The 16,577-nt window shown below is 40.0% G+C and overlaps 1 long non-coding RNA gene across 1 annotated transcript; it reads right to left on the bottom strand.

Annotated features, from left to right (window-relative positions):
- Window positions 1-1,353: 1,353 nt before the first annotated feature.
- LOC118454353 (uncharacterized) lies at window positions 1,354-16,367 on the bottom strand. Its single transcript, XR_004843699.2, has 3 exons — window positions 16,094-16,367; window positions 2,517-2,633; window positions 1,354-1,814 (listed from the first exon to the last, which is right to left on the bottom strand). It is a non-coding gene; the product is annotated as an uncharacterized LOC118454353 (long non-coding RNA).
- Between the last annotated feature and the right edge of the window lie 210 nt (window positions 16,368-16,577).

The following is a 16,577-nucleotide window of genomic DNA, read 5'->3' as shown; positions in this document are numbered from 1 at the left end:
ACAGAGCAATGCGAGTCTTTGAGATAGAAGAAAAAATGATTTAAAAGTTAGCGAGAAAGAAACCACAAAGCCAGAGAAAACAGAAAAAGAGCGAGACTGCCGATGGGAAAAGGCAAGATGAAGAGGGTGGTGAGATGGGAGTATGGGTAGTTTTATCTGGTGGGCAGGGAGACTGTGGCGGCAGGATCTATCTCTGTTAGAGAGAACATGGGCCTGTTATTAAAGCCATTTATCACTGGCTGAATATTCTCCCTTTAATAGGCTCTGTCGTTAATTACCCAACTTTGTCAAGATGGGGAGTCAAGGGCTCTCTGTTTTCTCGGTCTGTACACAGACAGGCTCACACGGACACACACACACAGAAACACATGCTTGAACACATCAGATGATTCGAGACATTTTCACAAATTTGGAGGCAGGACAAAGCATTTATATGACCACAGATTAGAAAAAATGTTTTCATTTCTACAGCTACACAACATGAAACGAAATAGCCCAGAAAGAAATACTATCTTTCTGATGCTTGTCCATAGCTCTGTTGACATTTGGCAAATAGAGAGGTTTTTATTACCAGCAGCGACAATGTATCTGCATTGTTTTTGCCACGAGACTCTGCCTTTGTGTCTCTTAATGGCTTAGCAGGATCTGGGAGGCACCTACAGTCGCTGGAACTAACACAAAGGCAGTTTTGAGCAGAATGCTTAGGCTCTTGTTTATTTCTCATTGTCTGTGGACAGATGATGATGCACAGCTATGCGAGACATTCACTGAACTTTACTGACATGTGAGTCCTAACATCCTTCTTCAATCTGTTCTTTAAAGCCAAAGTTAGTAGTGTTATTTTACTGGACTGCCTTCAATGCTCCTGCATATTATGTGCACAGCTGTTTTTTTGGGGGGGCTTAAAAAAGCACATTAAGAGCCAACAAGATTGTCCAATAGTGCTTTGTAAATGCAAAATTTCTTATGCACATATTTCTTTAATTGTTAATTTTTCAAGCAAAACTTACCATCACTTCATAAAACCTGAAACAGGATAAAAGAAGATCCAACAACAAACAACAGCAAATCACTGCTTACACATTAATGCATTAGTTAAACCTATCCATATATATATACTTTATATACTGTAACACACATTTTTGTATCATGAGTACTTTTACTTGTTATGGAGTACATCTATATTTCAGCTTTTAGTATAATAAGATCTGCTTAATACAGTATATATTTTTTTAATAGTTGCTGAAAAAAATCAAAGAATTTGAAGACATTTTATTGAGAATTTTTTATTCAACTGATGGAAAAATCATTAAAAAAACTAAGTTAAAATAATTTATTACACTGTGTTTGAAAACAAAAAAAAAGGATCTGCTCTACCTGTGTGTGTGCGTGTGTCTTATATTAACAGGTGGCACTAGAACCTCTAAACAAACAATGTTCCAACAATAATAAAACATTTATTTTCTCCTCTTAAGTTTCTGTTTGGGCGGCTTCAAAAATTAGGTTTCATTAATGTTAAGCTAACAGTTTCAGGTGCTCCATTTACACTGGTGTGGGACCGCACCTCCTCCCCCTCTTCTGTATCCCTAATCACACTCTTTTGTGATCCTTTTATAATTAGCCAGTTTACTGGCAGGCAGAATGGAGTGGTGGATGTAAAGCATTTACAAGGGTCCTCGACAGGACACGCCAGCACCTTTTGTATAGCAATTAGTTTGTCTGTGAAAACGGATAAGACAAATAGGCTGGGACGGCATCTGGTATCCTCATAGCTCTCAGTGCCTGACACAGAGAAAGAAACGGGAACACAGAGCCTGAAAAGGAGGGAAAAAAGAGGTTCAGAGCCAATCAGGAACAATAAGGATCGCACCTCAAGGATTTGCAATGAAGGCTGGAAAGTTTACAGTATGAGGAAACTGATCTGGAAATGAATAAAGCAGCTCTGACAAATATGATGATAAGAGACTCAGAGAGGGCTGTGTAATAGGGACCTACTTTTTGCGCGCTACTGATTAAGAACCAGCTAAGTGTCTGCAGAGATTCCCCTGTGCACAATGCAGCACAGGCAGAGTTTAGTATTCGTCCCAGTAGGGTTTCCTTTAGTACCCAGTCATTTACATTGTAGTTATCCAAAGACAGAAGGAATGAAAGACAGAGTGTCAAGTGCTCTATTGATCCCTTTGGCCTGATTAGCTCACCAGTGTACCGTCAAAGCAAACTAATCAGATACATTGATCATGGAATACTTTTTAATGCTTCCCCAGGCAATAATATGATTTTTCTCAAGTCAAATTACCAGTCAGTTATCTGTTGAGATGTGATTCCAGGCATCTGGGGTTTTAACATTTCCTATGAGATGTCAGTTAGAGTCAGTGGCTCCATTTCAAACTCTTAACTGTTTGGCAACAATGTGGCACTGACAATAAAATGCCACTTCATTTCCTGAGGCGTCATAATTTCTGCAAACCTAGTTTTGTCAAGTACCGCTGTCAACAGTGATAATAGGTGTTACTCACTTGTTATACTCTGGCTTCAGCACAGACTCTCTGCTGCGTTCACTTTTGGCCAGAAGAGGTTGCTGTGTTCCCTGCATATAACATGAGGCCTGCACTGGTTCCAGGGTGGGGGGGTTTCTATGAGAGAAAGAGGAAATAACAACGAGGAGCTGATAATAAAAATACTACAACTGAAGAAAATGATCTGCGCTTTGTGCTCCTTGAAACAATGAAGCAGACATGCTGAAAATAAACCAGCAACAAAATATCGAAAGCAAATCCCAGTGTGTTGTAACATGTGAGATAATTGGAAGCAATGAACAACAAATCTTCCCCACCAAAAAGGAAAGTTTTTGTTAATCGCTGTTAGCCTGCAGCCCTCTAACATTGAGTCACCACTAATTGATTATAGATGCCATTTCCATCATTGACAGTAGGGGGCAGGATCCATACATTGATTGCACTTCCATTATGTACAGGCCAAGTAATTGTACTGTGAAGCCTATTAACACACAGAGCTCTGGAAAATATTTTTTCTGTTGAGTCATGCAAATTTATTTGCCTCAACCATTTATTTCATTTAAAAAAAGCAAAAAAAAAAAGCTCAGACTCACAGCGCACAGCTTTTGAAAAAGATCAGAAGGGGGAAGAAAAAAAATTAATCTCATATCTTCAAAGTTAAATCTTCCTCATCCCATTTACACCAATATCTAAACAAGCCCCACGACAGAATCTGAACAGCTGTGAGAGATACGAGTCTCTCTCTGATACCTGTGTTCCCGTGATGCCGGTGATCAAACGCTGTGATAGCATAACATCCCCTCCTGTCTGTCACAGCCTCAGGCTAAACATCAGCAGAGCGCCTTGCAGCTTGCAAATGTTCTCATGACAAAGTTAAAATGTCTCGATTAATATCTGAGCGCTCGGCTGTTTTGTCACTTATCTGTGTCTCTGCTCTAGCTGCTTTTCCAGCTTTGTGCAGTGTTGCTGCATCAGAGGGGGAAAAGATTCAACCGGTGGGAAGACCTAATTCATAAGAACTGAAGAGCCCCTCTTTGCTCCTCTGCATCTGTGATGACTTGCTTCATGGTACACTTTGATAAAATGCTTCTGTAGATATTTCCTAAAAATTATGTTGTTGAATTAAATAAAAAATACATAAATAAATGAGGAGTTTGCTTAACGCTTGCCTAGTACTGTGTCATTGAAATATATTTAACCAGTAATACACAGAAAAATGTAAACCACAATCAAAAGATGACGCCCACTTGGCCTTTTGAGGCATTTAAAGGAATCTCAGTTTGTCATCCTTAGGTGTGACATTGCTTTAACAAAAGGATCAACTGCACTCTTTTGCAAAAAACAAACAATTAAATATTGCTTCAATGTTTTCTCCCATCAGGACAAGCAGGGTGGAGTTCACTACTACCAAGAAGTGAAAGTCCCACCAGCAGTGTTCCTCCATGTTGACAGTTAATGTCCTGCCCATCTATCTTTTAATCATATCTCATGCGTGATGGCATGTGACTAAAAAGCTTGCCTAGTCAGACCTAATTAGGCAGCGCCTAATCAGGCAAATCCTTGGACAAGCACACAAAGTGGATCGTGGGGAGATGTAGAAACCTTCCCCCTGATGGACTCAATGAAAGTATACCAAAAATACTTTGGCGATCTGATGGAAAGCCCACTCGCTTAACTGCAAATACGAATGAAATATAAATAAATGTGAAGGGAAGCTGTTCTCTTATTCTGTAATCTACTCTCAGAATCTCTGTTTCCACATCTGTTCAATAGCCCCTCCCCTGTTGATCATTTTTACAGTTCTGCATTTTTACTGGACCTCTGAGACCCAAAATCTTGATGTACCTGTAGGAAATTTGATTAACACGCTTCAAAGTCAGTTGACTGCACAAGAAAAAAAAAGGCTGTACACTGAAGCTTATGGTGCTTATGACATAGGGCAGATGGGGAGCAATGATAAATGAGGAAGAGGGATGGATGTGAGTCAATACTTGCTGTGCAAAAGTTAGTCTGACATGGAGAGGGGGTGCTGTAATCTTAGAGAAGAGGAGAGTACTTCAGAGGATGGGAGAGGACAGGACGCCAGATAGGAAAGGACGAGACAGGCAGGAACAGCAGTACAATAATGTCTCTCTTCACTCTGTCGGTCCCTGTGCACTAAAATATTGAAAAGCTTTTGTTTTGCCTAGTTGAACATGCACTGATGTGACACAAACTGTGAACAAAGCCATTTCACACGCATGGGAATCCTCTACTTTTATAATTTATGATGAGGTGAAGACTGCAGCCGCGCCCTAAAGTTTGTTCTCCACATCGTAACAGCCGCTACATCCAAACTTAAAAAAGTTAATTCCGTCAGTTTCTTTGGAGCTCAGCTTTCACTCGTTTAGCTACTGATCACACAAAGCAGCTGGCGGAAAAACCTTGAAAGAAAGATCACACGTCTCTGAACACAACCCAAAGGTTCAATGTCCACAGTTACTTAGGTGTGTCTTCATTCCTGTGTAATCAAACTAATCTCCCCCTTTTAAATAAGAGAGTGATGTTTGTTCCTACCTTGAGCTGGAGGCTAACAGTAAGTCCTAATGTGCAAGTTACTTTAAATTTACTCAAAGTAAATTTAAACAGTAACATCTAAAATCTGTGACATCAGAATAAAGTAACAGTATAATAAGTAAGTAAGTACATATAATAATAATAATAATAATAATAATAATAATAATAATAATAATACTGAGTTAACCAATAAAAGAAAAAATTTGCATGCATGCTAATTCCCAAAAGTATTCATGCACGATGATTCACTATTATTGCCTCTCATAAATAATTTTCCAGGGATTTAAAAAAAGATAGCTCTAACATACCGAATAAAAAAAACTGAATGAAATAAAACTGAAAAATGATGGGTGCGTAGAATCACTGCTAACCCTGCCTATTAGAGTGAACATTGCATGCACACAGAGGAAGTCACAGTTTAAATCAAGATGCAGAAAGAGAGAAACCGTGACTTACTCAGGTCTCGGCCTGCGCTCAGTTCAGTGTACTGGTTATCCAAACCCCAAAGACACGGGGACAGAGATTGAGCAAATACACAGTGATCACCCTACAGTATAAAACACTGTTCAGAACAGAAGGAACCACACACACACACACACATACAAAATCTCTCCCACAGTCGTGAGCATGAATTATACATCTCTCTAGAGGATTTGCTTTCTTCCCTCTGTCCCCCTTCTTTCTCTTTTCCTTAACCTCTGTTTTATTTTTTCGTCTTTCTTCCCTGGCTGTATTAATTAACAACAACATGAGGATTAAATTAGTTTAACTTTACAAGTCAGCAAAAAAGGTTTTAAACGAGCTGCTTCCAAGACATACGAGCGGGAGTAACAGCAGCGACTGATGAATGCAATTCTACCCTGTCATGGACACCTCTGTCGATATCTACATCATCTCTTCCTTTTCTGTGTCTGCATGTGTAAATGCAACTGAGACCTTTTAAATTTTTTTTTTTTGTACAATGAACAAATGTATCCATACAACTCCACAGCTGAAAATATCCCACTTTGCTGTGGTTAAAAAGAACCAATACGTACTGTATCTGTAAAAGGTTCGTGTTGAAACACTTTAAGTCACTGATGATGAATAAATTATTTCATCCTCACCACGGGGAACCTAATTTCTACTGACATTCAAGGAACACGTTTTCAGAAGATGTAGAGGTATGGGTCAGCAAATTAAACTGCAGCAGGACTTTTGTGTGTGTGTGTGTGTGTGTGTGTGTGTGTATTTTTGTGAGGACGACTCAGTCTCAGATAAAACAAGCCCTACATACAACAGCCCAGGGACACTCCAACCATAATTGTGCGGGTGACATTTTAGAAATACTCACACAACAGGGGTCAATTTCTCTTCAGGTCACTGAGAAAGACATCATCAAACTACTATTAACTCTGCAAACAATCCTAGCCCCACTGCATCTCTATTGACAATGGATTCCTTCAAAACAGTCCGGAGGCTGGAAAGCTTTGCCCTCAATCTAAAACCATAACCTCTGAGTGAATAACAGAAATGCCCATCTAGGCAGGACGGACTGATCGTAAGGAGCCTGTACAGTCATGGCAAACAAATCCGTGCAGCTTCCCCCCCGCCCCAATCAGTTCTCCTGCTTCTTTTAAACAGGCGTTTGTTGTACACCTGTCTGGCTCACTCATACTTAGACATGCAAAAACACAGGTGAGCACCCTTCACAGAGGCATGCATATTTCTGTAGCGGTGGGGCCCTCACACCACAAAGTGCTTCGCTTTTACTGTCTCATTCAGACATACTGCACCTCATGTGATTAAACTGTTAACAAAGCAGACAGCGAGTTTTGCGCCATGCCTCGTACATGCCCTTGTTTTAAGATGCATGCTCCACAGCGGTTTGGTGTGCCCACAAGGGCAAGGTGTGTATTTGACATAGAAACGTCAGGAAAGGGTCCAGATGCAGTCCACTGTTTTTCTGTAATAATAGCTAGCAGCCTTGCTGTTAAATAATTAATGCGGTCTATCCAGTACAAAGTGGATGGCATGCAGGCAGCAGTTCACCATCTCATTCTCTATTTCCCCTGACGGACACAATGCGCATGACCGTGCTTATATTTGTTTGTCTTCTTAGCACTCTGCCTAGTGCTCCATGTTCATAAAAGACAACAAAAACATTTCCTAAGAGTAATAAAGACTGATTTTCAAAACAAACACTAATAAAGCTAATAAGAAAGCTAATATACATTACACTAACTGCAGCTCAAGCAGCTTGCATACAATAAAACTATTACATGCTCCAAGGTAATACACAAGCTCTCTGCCTTTATCTCAGATATGTGTGTGTATTATTAATGATTTTAAATATAGATATTACTGAGCTGTTGAGTTGGTATACATGGATATTTTCTGTGACATACCCTTTGTTTAGGCCAAAGTAGTAATGAAAAAAATAAAAATTGATCTTTTAATGAGTGATCCTCACATCAATGATCCACTGTCTTGCCTTGCCCTCCTCATTGAGCACATGTTGTTTTTCTGTCCTGTTTTTACAAGAAACAATCTCATTTGACATTACAGTGCAATAAAAAGCACACAAGCATATTGGAGGTTATGGCAGGAGCGGTCACATGATCAATATCGTCCTAATCCTTGCCCCTTCAACTACTTTTCCTCCTCTCTCCCCTCACCACCTTTCCACCCAATCAATTAACTTCCCCAAGTAAACAGATCTGTCCCCATGCTCGCTGCTCCCCGCTGTAACCGGATATTCCTCCTCTTCTTCCTCCTCCTCCTCCTCCTCCTCGTCCCAGCCAAGACAGTAGGAGAAACCAGATACCTGACAGACACAGACTCTGCTAGCCCTCTTCCAGTGTGTGCAGAGGGAAGCAGGCTAAATAAAGACCAATGACATCATTACATGTTCCTCATTGTGGTTATTACTAACACTATGACCTCTGAAAGGGTCATAGATCAAACATACAGCAATCTATGTCTCCTCAGGAGCTCTACTGTAGCACTATTATGAAGTCGGTATGACAATTTAACTTTGAAAATGAAGTGTACTTTATGGACTTCTGTGGTCTTGAAATGTTTTGTACTTAGTAAAGTATGCTTTGGTATGGCTCCATGCCTCTAATTAAACAAGTGACTTCTTGCGCTGCTGTACCACAGCGCTCACACTATAGCAGGTGTTTGTGAAAGGACAGAAGTATTTATCGTCGAAGCACAGATTCACACGCCAGACTTCTGCTCTTTTATTTAGACCTCCAGCTGGAAAGCCAGTCTGTCCAGACAATGCTGGAAATATGCGCTGTTTGTTTATTAATCAAACACGTCTTCTCTCTTAGTCTTCTCTCAGGAAGTACCAAGATGTGAACAAATATTTGCATTTTATTTCAAAGTATCTGAGAGTTTAGAAAGACTGACAAACCTATTGAAAATGATTCACCAAAAAACATACTACACTGCTCAAAATGACACCCCCCCCCAAAAAAAACAGCACCATTATACAATGCTGTCTACAACAGGAATCCCAAGAGCCCTTGAACATAAAATTGTTCATTCTTCCAACACACAACCCCGTAAGATGCAGGCAGGACCAATCTATATCTCCTGTGACCCTCAGCAACATGTCGTTATACTTGCTAATCAGATTTAGAGACAACAAGTGAAAGGATGGCCTCTCTGGGCCGTTTGCTTTCACAAATGGATCTGCTTAATATGGGAGATTAATAGACTACTATCTAATCTTCCTTGTGATTGAAGCTATGATTTGGTTACATAGAACCATGATGGATGTTGAGGCGGCGGCACGTGCGAGTCACGTTAACCCTTTCAAGACAGATTGCAAGGTGGCTTTGCTATTATTATTGTTATTGTTCGTTAAAGTGCAATGCAGCACAACCATGATAATAATGGAGACGTGCACGGGGCCATTCGATCATGAGAATCAGTCCAGAAAGGGTTTCTTCTTACAACAGGAACATATATCATAGGCTGTAAGAAAGTAATAACATCTATCTTGTGAAATTTTGTGTAGAATGCTTTTACAAAGTCACAAAATATATATCAGATACAGTACTTTCATCAGAGAAAAGTCTTTTTTAAAAATATTTTATACAACATTGTCATTTTTCTTATCTAGAACAGTGATGGCAAAAAGGAATATTGGTTTAGAACAAAATAGTAAAGAAAATGTGTTTATTAGATTTTATATGGGCTTTTTAAATGTCAGGGGTGAGATGAAGGTTTTTAATTTAGTTTCCTTGATCTAAGAAGACTATTTCCTCTTGTAATAATGTGATTCCTACAATTGTTTCTAGTCTTTTATGTTAAACTGCCTAAAAATCTTTCTCTTCCAGACAGAAGATAACGATCGATTCTGTTGAAATGATTTCCCTTGCACTATTATATGTGTTTCTATGGTTTAAATCTTAGCGCACTACTTTTACTAAAGGCAAGTTAGTACGAGCAAAGGCAGATGTCACTGTTAGCAGTTAAACTCTGGTGTGATCTGACATCACATCTAGTGCTCTTTACTTTTAGAGGCTTACTTATAAACTATGCTATCTGAACTGCTGACTCTTATCTGAACTGTGAGATCACAGATAATGACGCTCTACACGGATTGCTAGGCAACGTGGAGATTGGTGACATCGCCTATGAGGTCACAAAACTGCCTGGCGCCTAGCAACAGGGAAAACCAAAAACATCACCGCTTATGTGAACAACTTCAAACTAAACACGGTGCTTACTCTGGTCTTATCAAAGTCTGAAGCTGACAGTCGAGAACAGCGAGACAGACTTGAAACGATTCCCTGATTTATTAATGAGACGTGTTTGATGTCAACAGCATTACTGAGCATACCTATATTACGCTTGTCTCCTGTGTGCCACTCTAAACAAACTGTGACTAAGATACCTGTGGATTGGTCATTACAAAGACCTGAACTCGAACGATTCATTTCAAATCAATCCACTGACGAGTAGGAATAATACAGCACGTCCAGGCCTTCAAAATGTGTGCAAATGCAGTTTGAGCCACATTTTATAACCCACAGCTTTTGGAGTAAACTGCTGTTTCATAGGATCAATATTGGCAGTTGAAGTGCAACAATATGCTGGCAGTCATTTACAGTTCTTACACTAGAAGTTCTTTCGGGATCTTCTGATGCTGTTTTAAAAAAAAGGTCTGGGAGGGTGTAGGACCACTTTTCTCAGACCTTGTATAAATCACAGAGAAAAGCTGTCATCCCCTATAGGGCCTTGTTAGTTGCTACAGAACCGTAATGACTAATGCCTCACAGGCAAACCAATTATCAGGTACTTAACAGTCTGAACCTGTGATACATCTGTCAGAGGCTGAGTAGGGATGGGAGGCACATGCAAGTCCTTCAGCTACTTTTTCTCATTTCCCCCGTATTTTTCATTCTTGCTCTTCTTATTTTTGTACATCTCCTTTGTTTCTTTTTCTTTCACTTGTCCTGTATTTTTTGAGCCCTTGTTTCTCTCCCCCTCTTTTTTCTGTTCTCTCAGGGAGCCAGCTGGGAAACTGGCCTTGGGAAACAAGCTAGAAGCATACTACCATATGCTGAATATTTTCATGTAAGGTGTGTGTGTGTGTGTGTGTGTGTGTGTGTGTGTGTGTGTGTGTGTGTGTGTGTGTGTTGGGGTGGGGTGGGGTGGGTTCTGTCTTCTTGTTCAAATGTTCTGTAATAGTTAAGTAGGACATTTATCTGGCAGTGGTTTGTCTTCCCCTGTTGTGCTTGTGTGTGTGTGTTCCTGAGTTCCTCCTCTATCCCACAGCTAAATGCCTTCAACATAGAGAATTTCACTTGTTTTTAAACACACACACACACACACACACACACACACACACACACACACACACACTACAAACTGTACAGGCAGACTGCTGAGAGGGAGCTGTAAGAGACACTGACACAGCTTGCTCATTAGGCAGTTTCTTACTGGATTGAGGCCAAATATCTGCAGGTCATAAACTCACTGATGTAACAGGCAATGCAACTCACATATCTAGGGAAGTGTTGAAAGGCAACATATCTCATTTTAGGGTTGGCACTACTTATCATACTCATCTTGTCCATGAATATGAATAAATATAGCGTTTAAGTTAAGGTGTAAGCTGCCACAGACGGTGTTGTCATGAGACCCATAATTTTCCTTTCTCTGCAGGAGGCTTGTAATTACACCATAGATCAGACTCTTGTCAGCCCCAATATCTGCTGTCGAAACAACATATATAGTTATTACATTATATAGATATAGTTTGCATTAACTCTTTTCAGCATTTAAAGTGAGCAGGTACCATCATGGTTGTCAGCACAAATATCATAGTTGACTTGTACACTTAGCTATTCACCAAATTCCACTTTAGACCATTCAGACAAACGAATGAACAAATGAACAAACAACTGGACCAATGACACAAAACCCCCAACAAACCAATCAACCAATGAATGAACAAACAAACAAACCAGCCAACCAACTGTTAATACAAATGGTACATAAAAAAACAAAACAAAAAGCAAACAAATAAACGCAAAAAGCATTTATTTTTCTCTTGATTTAGTCTTTTTTAGTCTTTAGTCTTTTGTTAAATAAAAAAAAAAAAGGTTAAATGTTTGGATCTTGGACTTGAACAAGTCCAAATGAATTAAATATCAGCATGCTCAGTGAGACTAAAACTAAAGATAAAGAAGCAGCACAGGCTAACGGCAAAGAATAACTTTTAAATATGGCAGAAATGAGATAGCGCTATAAGGAAAATACACATCTGAGTCACAGATTCTTGCAATTTACTTAATTTTTCAATAAGCATTACAAGTGATACACATCATGTTTGCCTTTGTGTGCTATTAAGATTAAAGTAAAACTGGTCTAATCTGAACAAAAGTTAAATTAGAAAACTAGCTATTTCCAAGGATTAACATACATTTTCTTGCCACTGTTCAATTGCTATTGAAAACTCTCTTACAATACATTATGTGGTGCCTTTCTTACTCTATCCTACCGGTCTACATGTACATGCCGCTCCACCACCCAGGGTAAGAGTAAAGGGCCAACGTCTATCTCTCATTAACCTACTGACTGGATAAATCAAAGTGCAGGGCAGAGAGGAGAACCCCAGCCTTGGCCATTCAGATAAGAAGAACACAACCTACACCAGCTCATACCCTACAGCTCAGTGATATATGGATCTGCAGAGGCTAATAGCAAAGTATTGACAGGGAAATGGTGTGCTTATCCTGCTCTTGCATGCTGGCGAGAGGTCCCCAAAGCAGATGGGATACACTTTAGGGAGAGGGAAAGAGGAGGAGGGGGGGTGAAAGGATGAGATAGAACTGTACTGGGACAAATTAGAGTCTTTATTGCTTTACTTCAGCTAATTTGCCTCTGAGTTTGAGTCTACAAAATAGTTTAGCAATTTCCTTCCCACGTAAAAAACTGTAATTAGTAGCTGGACATCACAATAAATGTATTTATTTGAATGTAAATGTTCTGACTTCTCTGACAACCAACTCCAGATATCTACATCGTATTAGCCATTAAAGAAGATAGTAAAATATTTTATTGTGCTGAACATTTATAAATATTTCAATTCTCAAACACTACAAAACATAAGAAAAAGCACACAGCACAGAGTTTGCAGGAAATTCTAATGTTTCCAATAAATAATGTGAGATGAGAAGCATGTGGCGGATGCCTAGTAGCTTAACCGCTCTCCTGATTTACTTATTTTGCATGTCAATCCATATTCTTCATGTCTATAAAATACAAAACACAATGGCTACAGGCAGCAATATAGTTCTCCAACAAGAACCAGTAGATAAAGATATTGGCCGTCCTCCCACTAGTGGAGTTTGTAATGATGGAGTCAGTAGGTTATCACTGTGGCCGCTGCACCTTGTTCTAAGTGACAGCTTTATCTAGCACAACCTATTCTTCCTCTGATGTGGCTGAAGAGGCAGGAGATGCGCTCTAATGGCAACACTTCATCAACCTCTGAGAGGATGTAGAGCGAAACTGCTGCCTCTGATGTTAGATAAAGACATTGACACAGCTTGATTACCAGACCAGCTGTAATTTGGTTAAAGCCTGCAGTGCACTACACCTGCAGTAGTTTAGAGCTTGTAAGTGTCAGTGGATTCTTGAAAATTGAATCGACAGCGCTAAGCCTGTCATGCCATACACAAACAGGATGTAGTGCATGCGCTGGGAGTGCTGCTGTAATTGAAACAAGGACACAGTGTGTCCTAGATGATACAGCAACATTACAGAGGAGGTAAGTGGATGATTTTGGGTCGGTGTCGGCATCTAAAGACGTCACAGCACCTCTCTATGGCCACCAGGGGACACAGTGGATAACCGTAAATAAATGAATGAACAGGGAGGCGGAAGGAAATGTCACAGTTATTTCGTGGCTGAAGAGAAAATACACAGAACAATAGAGATTCTTATTGTGCTCATGTTTTTGAGGGGAAACAATTGGCTACTGTTGCTTCCACTGCGATCGAATACTGTTAGGAATCCGAGTCAGCATTTTCCAGGTGCTTATATTCATGAGTGGATTTAAAAAAAAAAAAAGACTGACAAAAACTTATGCTGTTATCAACTCTGGAATATTATGAGCGTGAATTTGCATCAATGAGCAATGAGGGCAAAAACAATGCACTATCAAACGTTGCCAAATGCCTCTGTTCCTCTAAAGGAGACCACTTATGACCAACCTTACATCTGGATGCCAAGCACTGTGTGGGGGCCTGTCTATGACTATTATTACCCACTTGACACCTTTATAGTTCCATGGCAGACATCCTCTTCAGCAGATCTAGAGACAGAGATGCAGAATGCCAAAGCGGCTCCACAGTGCCGGTGTGGGACAGTGGAGTTTTGTGTTGAAATAATTAGCCTGCTTAGCCGCCATCTGGGCTCTGGTTGCTTGTGTGTGGTGTGAGCCAGGTGCTTCATGGGTAATACCACAGAGAGACATACAGCAGATGCTCATGGGTAGTGCTGCCCACCTTGGCACAGACTTGGAATCGGCTATTCACAATACAAGTCTTGAGGAAGACTACAACAGACAGGACTAGTCAGAGGACAAGCTTCTTGAAGCCCATTTTAGGGTTTTTTTTTCTAAACCAACTGCAGTAATTACTAAAGACGAGGTTAACGATGTCTGGTGGAAACAAAGTAAACTTCTTTTAAGTACATACAGTTCTGTTATGGGTAACTCAGCAACTTTGCAAGTGAACCCAGTAAAAATCAGCAAAAGTGCATTCTGCTCAGATCTGAATCTGCGATAACCCCCATTTCATCCAACATAAAAACCAAACCAAACAATCAACACCCTTATCTATGAAACACAGGTGCCTTTTGATTACTGCTCTTTCCCAACACGGCTCAAAAATTTAAGGAGGTTTAAACATTTTTTGAGCAGTTCACTAGGCCAGTAACTTGATAAGAGCCCTGGATTTACTCAATGAGGAAGAAAGTTCCTGAGCAAGCAGCAGGCATGTGGTTGTTGTTCCCATAGGACTGGGAAACTGTATCTGCCCTGAAGGAGCATCCTCTTTGGTAAGCACTTCTTATCCAGGCCATCACTGCAGGCCGATAGCGGGTAATATCCAGTAACTGCAGCTTTATGGGCGATCCAATACTTGGATCAATCGCTAGGACAGGAGGAATGCCATTAACCCCGAAGATGTCTCTCCTTTTCTCTCTTGTTTTTGTTTCCTTCAAGTGGGTCTTTTTTTTTTTTTTAATTCTGACAGAGAAGTCAAGAATAATAATAATTCTTGAGAAAGAAAAAAGGAATGCTCTACATATCTCACTTTAGGATTTTTTTTTAAATTTCCCACAAAGCTCTCGCTGTCAGTAAAAAGTATAAGCCTGAATATCTCTTGTATTTCACCTTAAATTGGTTATCACTTAATGGTTAACTTCAGAGTGTTATAAAATAACACGAATCATTGTGAGATGAATAAGCTGTGTGCACATTAGTGTGAATATACTGTGGTGTTTCCATGTGTAGGTTTGTCTCATTTCTATTTGGACTGTGGTGTGAGTAAAAAAAAGGCTTAGGTTTATATTTCTATATCTACAGTATGGTTAAGTGTGTGTGTGTGTGTGTGCAGGGTTGTAGTTGAGAGTGTGTAAGAGTGTGCACATGTAGTGAAAGCTAGAAAGACAGTTAGAAAAGAGAGACTTTGTTTGAAACTCCCAATACTTTGGGGAGTATTGCCCCATATACTGTCCCGTGTGACAGAGCAAAAGAAAGCTCGAGCGAACCAAATATACGTAGCTCTCGCTGAGCATTTCTGTTGCTCTCACTGAATATAAATGGATAAATAGCTGCTGAAATGAGTTAAACATCATGAGAAATTACACTCATTGATACAAAGTGGGCATGGTCTACAAACATAATCACAGATGCATCATTGCAAATACATTTGATTATTTAAAAGGTAAAAATTACACGTACTACATTTTGTTTTAGTCACCAGGATGTCATATTTATTCGGGCGCGTAGTTGTGTGATAGAGGTAGAGCGGTTCACTTCATATCAACCATAAACTGCACGGTGGAAATAGACAGCTCTTAAATTAAATCACTGCAGAAGGAGTTACAGACTGCCACTGTAACACTGGTGTGACAAAATCAAACAGAATCAAATGAACGGACTGCATAAGTAAAAGATTCTTAATTTCACTTGTAATATCCAATATGCATTATAATGTCTATTTTACCATCGTCTTACAGAGGTGATGATTTACCACAAATTCTGTTTTTCTAGTCAAGCTGCTGAAAGTCTGCTGAAAGTAAAGCATAATGTATTTTCTTAGTTAGCAATATAGTTATGTTGTTCTAATTTTCCCTGTAAAATAAGATGAAGAAAGCACTCACTCTCACTGATATGATATAGTGAAAGTTATTTCTTGTAGCAGTTAACAGACACATAGACGTGTGGAAAACACAGCTACAACTGATAACTTAAACTGTTTAAGTCTAATGACAAAAGTTTCACTTACCTTGAGACCCCAGAGCGCGATCGCAGGTGTAGGAGAGGAAAGTTGAGCACATCCTCGTTTTTTTTTTTCCACGCAAATGTCAGAGGCCACGAGGCAGCTAGCTGCGTCTGACTACCTCACAGTAACAAGCCTGGGCGCGAGAGAGCCGTCCAGGCGGGCCGGTGGCTAGTTTGTCGGAGGGATGGTCAACTGGCCTGGCAAGCAGAGACAAGGGGACAGGCACACGGGGAGAAGAGCTGAGCTGGAGTGGGCTCTGCTGGAAGGCTTTTTCGCCTCTCCTTCCCTGAATGAAAGCAATCCCTAAGAGTGAATGGGTAATGAGAGACTGGCTCCTGAGATTTTAGCTTTCTTAATCATGTTCATAATTAATTCAAGAACATTGATAATTTCATTACATTCTTTTTGTCTTATCAATAAATGATGTGCCTGCACTTTTGGTCTTGTGTATACGGGGAGAGAGGGAGGAAGAGAGGGAGAGAGAGGG

Source organism: Neolamprologus brichardi, chromosome 1 (genome assembly GCF_056152115.1).
Source record: "Neolamprologus brichardi isolate AB-2024 chromosome 1, ASM5615211v1, whole genome shotgun sequence".
NCBI classification, from domain to species: Eukaryota; Metazoa; Chordata; class Actinopteri; order Cichliformes; family Cichlidae; genus Neolamprologus; species Neolamprologus brichardi.
Note: the sequence above shows the minus strand (reverse complement) of the source record. Positions and strands in the feature narration are given on the sequence as shown.